Source organism: Apodemus sylvaticus, chromosome 1 (assembly GCF_947179515.1).
Source record: "Apodemus sylvaticus chromosome 1, mApoSyl1.1, whole genome shotgun sequence".
Classification (NCBI taxonomy): domain Eukaryota; kingdom Metazoa; phylum Chordata; class Mammalia; order Rodentia; family Muridae; genus Apodemus; species Apodemus sylvaticus.
The window spans coordinates 143,415,280-143,423,826 of NC_067472.1; the positions used below are offsets into that span (position 1 = coordinate 143,415,280).

Here is an 8,547-nt window from a genome sequence, read left to right on the forward strand (position 1 = left end):
GAGCTCTCTTTGGGGACACATGCACTTTTCTCTGTCACTTTTGTTTCCTCTCCCCTGCCTGCCACAGGAACCACTTTCCTTTCCCCAGAGTTTCCCCACCCCTGCTGTAGCTCTTGCATGGAAAGGGTAGGAATTTGACAGGTTACATTTAACCTAGATTAAAATTGCTTCAAAATAAGACATTTGAAATTTGCATGCCAATCGAGTTTATCACAAATACGAGGTGCAATCAGCTGCTTTGTGTTGACAGCCTCGCTGACAAGCTGAAGTGGTTGCAGGCGTTCAGCCTCTCAAAGCCCTGACTGGATGTGATGAAGGCCCCTGGTGGTCGATGTAATAGGCTTAGTGTGTCATGTATGAGCGCAGTGGTCAAGCACTCCCAACTGCCACTTCCAGGTTCAGCTAGAGCTTCAGCACTTATGGTAATAGGGGAATTCGGATTCTTTTTTTTTTTTTTGACTGTCCTAAATTGTTTATTGGATATGAATTATACAAGTATCATGTGTATCGGCAGTAATGGTGGAGCTGGAGAGTATTGCGTCTTCTCCAGGCTGCACAGCGAGAACCACCAATGTGGTGGAACTTGTGGCCCTTTCCGAGGCCACGGCACTTTCGGCCAGCAGATGTCAGCCCACACATCTCTCTGTGCTTGTGGACTGGTTTGGTGATCCACTGGGTGTCAGGATTTCTTCTGTTAGCTTTATGGAGTGGATCAATGAGGATAACCTCAAAAAAATTTATATGTGGAATCTTCACCAACCCAGTAGGAATTCAGGACTCTCAAAGCCCCACAATGGCGTCCAGCTCTCTCCTCAGCAACAGTCTGAGGCTTCGGGCAAATTTCAGCTGGTTAACACCATGGTGGACAGGCTTGCTGTAAGTTGCACCCTTAGGAATGGGGCGTTTGCGACCACCACGGTGCACACATGAATCCTGTAAATGACATAGTCTTGCTTAGCTTTGTACCCCTGTCTTCGTGCTTTATCAGGCCGGGTGGGGCGGGGAGCCCTGTGCAGCGTGGAGAGCTGGCGGTATTGCCAGCAGCGGACCCTCAGAAGAAAGCGCATCACGTCGGACTGCTTCTTCCTCCATAGCTCCTGGATGTACTTGTATGCACCCATCTTAGCTCACCTGATGGCTGCTGCCTGAGGAAAGGAAGGGGAATTGGGATTCTGTAGATAACCAAGACCCAGCACCTCCATTAAATAAATAAACCACACCCAGGAAGTAATCCAACTTCCTCTTTCCCAGCAATGTCTAAAATAGAATTAGAAAGGCCACTGGATCTTTTCTGACCCCTTCTCCCTAAATGTGGGATGAGCCCAACCCTTCCCTTCCTGGAGGAGCTGCAGGGTGGGGAGGGTGTAGGTGGGATTGGGGGGGGGGGAGACCAAATAAGAATGACCCCTGGGTAAGCCTTACAGACAATGAGCAAGTAAGTTCTCCAGGGCCAGCAGTCAAAGCAAAGGCATTTCCTTCTGGAGGCAGCTCTGAAAGAAGTGCCCTCCAGCTTCAGGCTTTGGCTCAAGCTCTTCAAGCCAGGCAGAAGGATCAGGGGAGACCCACCTGCCAGGAGGAGCCTAAGGCCCAAGAGAGGTGTCTGTCTGTCTGTCTGAATTTCAAGTGTATGGGGGGGGGCATTATAAATTGTGGGTGTGAGTTATGAGAGAAAAATGGGTGTGTGTATGATTGTGAGGGTACCCGGAGTAAAAAAAATGTGTGAGTTTGGAAAGGGCATATGGACATACAATGATTATTAACCTTCGTCATCAGGTAAACAGGGAGATAAGGAAAGTATAGTTCCGGGTATGTCTGGGGTTCTGGCCTACTCAGGATCAACCCCTCAAGAGCGTCATAAAAAGATACTCTTCTTGGGAGGGGATTAAAGATAGCAGATAGGGTAGAGCTGGAGAAAGCTGGGCACTGGGGTAGGCGTCCTGCGGGTTCTATGTTGCCCTGACTCCTTCCTGTGTCTCATCTTTCTCTGCCTTTTGGTTTCCATGGTGTGAACTGTTCTGCTCCTCGACACAGTGATATACTGAACTGTAAACTCAAACCCTCCCTTCATCAGTGAGGATACCAGGGCAGCATGAATGACTGTGAGTTGTGTAAGAATCTTTATATGAATATAAGTAAGAGTGAGATTGCTTTGGGGTGTCAAAGCCCATGCTAGGGTGTCTATGTGAGAAAAAAGAAGCACGTGCTTGTGCATGTGTGAATGTGTGTGTGTGTGTGTGTGTGTGTGTGCGCACGCACATATATGCATGTGTGCACATGTGTGCGCTTGCGTGTGTATGCATGTGCATGTGTATATAAATGCACTTGGGTATATAAAGCCATTTTCTTCCTTGAAAGACCTATAGCACAGCTGGAAGCAGTTGTCAGTTTGTACTACCAAAGTTGGGAGGACTGAAGTCCACACAAGTACTGTCAGTAATGTTTTACCTGTTCTTTGCCCTAAGAAAACAAAACAAAACAAAACAAAACAAATCACATTAAACTTTCTGGCTACTAAATATAAACACTTTAATTCAGTGGTCCTCAACTTGTGGGTTGTGATCCCTTTGAGGGGTCAAACAACTCTTTCATAGGGGTCTCCTGCCTATCAGATATTTACTTTATGATTCATGACAGTAGTGGAATCACAAACATGAAGTAGCAACTAAAATAATTTTATGGTTGGGGTCAACACAAAGTGAAGAACAGAATTAAAGGGTCACAGCATTAGGAAGGCTGACAGCCACTGCTTTAATAGAATAAGAGCACAGACAAGGCTCTCCCAGACCCGATCCTCCAGGCTCACCCCTAAAGCTGCCACAGCACACCAGCTTCAATCTTCCCTCCCCACCCCTGCCCACATCTGCTGTGGATCCCACAGACCATCCCCCCTAACCTCCCTGCCACCATGAGTTGCTTTGTCCCAGATCCCAACTCCAACAGGCGCCCCCTGCTAACCCAAAATCTGCTCCTCCAGGGCAACAAGTAGGCTGACAGACCCACACCTCTCTAATTGCTTTGTTTTTAACAAAATCATACAAGAAAAATTTCCTAACCTAAAGAAGGAGATGCTTATAAAGGTACAAGCAGTGCATAGAACACTGAGTAGATTGGACCAGAAAGAAAGTCCCCTTGCCACATAATAAATCAAAACACTGAACAAACAGAACAAAGAAAGAGTATTAAAAGCTGAATGGAATAAAAGACCAAGTAGCATATAAAGGCAGTCCTAACAAAAATTCAATACAATGCTTGAAGTTCTAGATAGAGCAATAAGACAACTAAAGGAGATCAAGGGGATACAAACTGGAAAAATTTAAAGTATTGGTATTCATAGATGATATGATAGTATATACAAGTGACCCCAAAATTTTTACCAGAGAACTCTTCCTAAGCTGATAAACAGCTTCAGCAATGTGGCTGGATACAAAAGTAATAAACAAACAAACAAAAAACCAGTAGCCCTCTAATATATAAATGGCAAATGAACTGAGAAAGAAACCAGAGGACTAACACCCTTCACAATAGCCACAAATAATATAAAATATCTTGGAGTAACTCTAACCAAGCAAGTGAAAGACTAAATTTGATTTGAGGGCTGGAGAGATGGTTCAATGGTTAAAAGCACTGGCTGCTCTTCCAAAGGTGCTAAGTTCAATCAATTCCCAGAAACCACAGGGTGGCTCACAACCATCTGTAAAGGGATGTGATGCCCTTTTCTGTCGTGCAGACATAAATGCAAATAGAGTCCTTGTGTACATAAAATACATAAATTAAAGCCAGATGTGGTGGTGCACACCTATAATCCCAGCACTTGGGAGGGAGAGGCAGGTGGATTTCTGAGTTTGAGGCCAGCCTGGTCTACAGAGTGAGTTCCAGGGCCTGGCTTACAGAGTGAGTTCCAGGACAGCCAAGACCATACAGAGAAACCCTGTCTCGAAAAACCAAAAAGAAAAGAAAAGAAAAGAAAAGAAAAGAAAAGAAAAGAAAAGAAAAGGAAAAAACCACATAAATTAAATCTTTAAAAAAAAAAAACCTGATTTGAAGAAAGAAATTGAAGAAGACATGAATGATCTCCCATGTCCATGGATTAGTAGGATTAATATAGTAAAAATGGCCCTCCTATCAAAAGCAGTCTATAGATTCAATACAATTCCCATCAAAATTCCAACAAAATTCTTTACAGAACTTGTAAAGACGATTCTCAACTTCATATGGCAAAACAAAAAACTCAGGGTAGCTCAAACAATCCTGTATAATAACAAAACTTCCAGAGGCATTAGCATCCCTGATTTCAAGCTGTACTACAGAGCGATAGTAATAAAAAACACATGATATTACCATAAAAACAGACATGTTGATCAATGGAATCAAATCAAAGACCCAGACATAAATCCATATACTTGTGCAATCTGACTTTTTAATACAGAAGCCAGAAATACACAATGGAAAAAAGAAGGCATCTTCAACAAATGGCGCTGGTCTAACTGGATGTCTGCTTGTAGAAGAATGCAAATAGTTTCATATTCATCACCCTGCACAAAAGTTATGTCCAAGTAAATCAAAGACCTCAACATAAAACCAGATACACTGAATCTCATAGAAGAAAAAGTGGGAAACAGCCTTGAAAATCTTGGCATAGGAGACAACTTCCTGAACAGAACACCTATACCACAGGCACTACGATCAATAATTAATAAATGAGACCTCAGGAAACTGAAAAGCTTCTGTAAGGCCAAGAACTCTGTTAATAGGACAAAACAGCAGCCTACAGAAAGGGAAAAGATTTTCACCAACTCTGTTGGTGAAAGGCTGTTTTAGTTGGGGTTTCTATTTTTGTGACAAGACACTATGGCCAGGGCAACTCTTAAAAAAGGAAAACATTTCATTGGAGTTGGCTTACAGTTCAGAGACTCAGTCCATTATCATCTTGGTGAAAACATGGCAGCACACAGGCAGACATGGTGTCGGAGAAGGAGCTGAGACTTCTACATCTGGATCTGAAAGCAGCATGGAGAGAACTGGCTTGAGTTTCCGAGACCTCAAAGCCCATTTCCTAGTCAAGTGCCTCCTCCAACAAAGCTACACCTACACTAACAAGACCACACCTCTTAATAATGCCACTCCCTGTGTATCTATGGGGGCCATTTTCATTCAAACCACCACAAGGGCTAATATCCAAAATATATAAAGAACTCAAGAAACTAGACATCAACAGACCAAAAAAAAAAAAAAAAAAAAAAAAAAAAAAAAAAAAAAAAACCTAATTAAATAATGGGGTACAGATCTACACAGAGAATTCCCAATAGAAGAATCTCAAATGGATGAGAAACACTTACAGAAATGTCCAACATCTTTAGCCAAATGCAAATCAACACTACTTTGAGATTCCATCATACATCCATCAGAATGGCTAAGATCAGTAAAACAAATGACAGCACATGCTACTGAGGATGTTGAGCAAGGGGAACACTCCTCCATTGCTGGTGGGAGTGCGAACTTGTATAGCCACCATAGAAATCAATTGTGATCGATCTCAAGATCCAGCTATACCACTCTCGGGCATATACCCAAAGCATGCTTTATCCTACCACAAGGACACTTGCTCAACTATGATCCTTGTGGGCTTATTCATAATAGCCAGAAACTGGAAACAACCTAGATGTTCCTCAACAGAAGAATGGATAAGGAAAATTTACATTTACACAATGGTATATTCTCTGCAGTTAAAAAAAAAACAAACAATACCATCATGAAATTTGTAGAGAAATGCATGGAACTAGAAAAAAAATCATCCAGAGTGAGGTAACCCAGACTCAGCAAGATAAATATGGTATTTACTTATAAGAGTATATTAGGTGTTAAGTAAATGTTAACCAAGCTAGACCCAGAGAGGTTAGATAAAGAAAAGGGGTCTACAGGAACATAAAGATCTTCCTTGGAGGGGGAAATAGGATTTATGGGCAGACTGGGGGTGGGTGGGGATGGGAGCAGGGTGGGTAATCAGGAGCAGGGTTGGGGGAGACATGGGGTGGAGTGAGAGAGTGTGGGGAGAGAAAGTTGGAATTAGGAGGAGTGCTTGGAGGTAGTGTGAAAACTTGATGCAGTGGAAGCTTCTGGCAATCTACAAAGGTGCTTCTAATGAGGATTCCTTGTCACGGGGGATATGGAATCTCAAGTGGCCACCTCTAGTATTCAGGCCAGGCTTCTAGTGTTGGGATTAGGGTGCATTCATTTGAGATGCTGGCCAAGGGGTCCGGTAGAAAATTTCAAACAACCCAGGGTATTGCTAAGGCTAAAAAGCTTCTCTCTGTCAATTTACAGCAGGGGTGGGATCAGGGATGACCCATTGCCAAGGACAATACCCTCACAGTGTATTGAACATGAAGAAGTCAATCTGGTGCATGGAGTCCTCACCCCTATGTTCTAGTCTCTAAGAGACTATACGTTGCAGGGTACCAAGAAAGAAATATGGATACCAATCCAGCCACAAAATCTTTGACAAGGTTCACTCTAAGGGGAGGAACCATACCCAACACTGCTAGGGTAACTGTCTTAGTTAGGGTTTTCCTGCTGTGAACAGACATTATGACCAACTCTTATAAGGATAACATTTAATTGTGGCTGGCTTACAGGTTCAGAGGTTCAGTCCATTGTGATTAAGGTAGGAGCATGGCAGCATCCAGGCAGACATGGTATAGGAGGAGCTGAGGGTTCTACATCTTCATCTGAAGGCTGCTAGTGGAAGACTGACTTCCAGGCTAGGATGAGAGTCTTAAAGCCTACAGTGACACAGCTTCTCCAACAAGGCCACACCTACTCCAACAGAGCCAAACCTTCTAATAGTGCCACTTCCTGGGCTGAACATATACAAACAATAACAGTTACCAAGAACCAGAGACTAGATGCCGCAGAGATCTAGGATAAAATCAAACACTACTGGTCTAGAAAAAAGAAAAGAGTTAATAAAATGATCCCTAGTGATATTTTGCTACACTCATAGAGCAGGGTCTTATCCAGTCCTCATCAGAGGCTAGATCCCATCAGCAGCAGATGGGAATAGGTGCAGAGACTCATGGACAGTCTTTATGTGGGGAGACAGACTCTAGGTTGGAGGGTTCCATCAAATCCCCTCCTTTGGAGCTCAGGTATTATTAAGGAAGAGGAGACAGAAGAGTGTAAGAAGCAGAGGGGATAGAGGATACTGGGAGACCAAGGCCTTCTGAATCACCTAAGCAAGGCACATATGAGCTCACAGCAAACACAGGGCCTATGTGGTTCTGTACCAGGTCCTTTCCATACATGCTATAGGTGTTAGCTTAGTATTTCTATGGGACTCCCAACTGTGAGAACCAGTGGGTCTCTCACTCTTGTGCCTGCTCTTGGAGTTCCTTTTCTCCTGTTGGGTTGCCTTGTCCAACTTCAATATGACAGTCTTGCTTCATCTTGTTGTATTTTATTTTGTCATGTGTGTTTGTTATCTCTTAGAAGCCTGTTCTTTTCTAATAAGAGACAGAAAGGGAGTCTTTCTGATGGGGGGGGGGAGATGGGGAGGAACTGGGAAGAGGAGAGGAAGGGAAAGCTATACTCAGGATAGAGTATACAAGAAAAATACCTGTTTTCAATAAAAGAAAAGGTGGAAGCACAAGCAAGGAAAATTACTGTGTACAAATCCACTCCTTACCCCACGATAAATAGTTATTATTTTAGAATACTTCCTTAAAGTCTTTTCTGTGCCCCCTTTTATGACACGGGGATGTGCTGGCATCACCATTAGTGAGCGTCATATCACACTTTGTGTCCCTACCACTTCCTTAACTGCACTTCCACACCAGCTCCCCACATGGAACTCCAGGTAGATCCTGAATCAACTAATGTCAACTAATTCAAGCCATTTAAGTTAGCCAGCTGTTTTGTGTGTGGTATGAGTGCTTGGAGGAAGTCCAGAGCCAATGTGTCTTCCTCAGTGGCACTCCATTTGATTTTTTTAAAAAAATATTTATCTTTTATTTTAATGTGTAGGAGTGTGTGGTTGTGCGAGATTATGTGTCCAGATGCATACAGGATCCCTGTGGAGCAGAAGAGGGCATGGGATCCTTTGGAACTGGAGTTACACAGGGTCGTGAGTTACTACTGTTGGGAGTTGAACCTGGGCCCTCTGGAAGAGTAGGGTCCCCTTAAACTGTCTCTCTAGCCCCGTCACTGAGGACACGGTTTCTCACCAATTTGGCTGGACTGTCAGGTCAGGAAGCCCCAGGGATGTCCCGTCTCTGCCTCCCCAGTGCTTGGGATTACAGGTATGTGTCTCCAGGCTTAGCTTTTTATGGGCACTAGGATTGGGGTTCAGGTCTTCAACCCTGTCTGTCCCACACCCACAGCAACTGTCAGCATTCATGGAGACCCACATCCTGCTGGCTCTGCTCCAGGGTCAGGAAAGTATGACCTGCTGTCCTTTCCAGGGACATGCAGGACTCTGCACAGTCCATCACCCTTCAAGTGTGGGCCTCATACCCTACAAGAAATCACTCCATAGGGTTTCTGCTGCCCAGG

General features: G+C 43.8%; 1 pseudogene; it reads right to left on the reverse strand.

The window, feature by feature from the left end:
- Positions 1–498: 498 nt before the first annotated feature.
- Positions 499–1,153, reverse strand: LOC127688479 (60S ribosomal protein L15-like; annotated as a pseudogene).
- Positions 1,154–8,547: the final 7,394 nt, after the last annotated feature.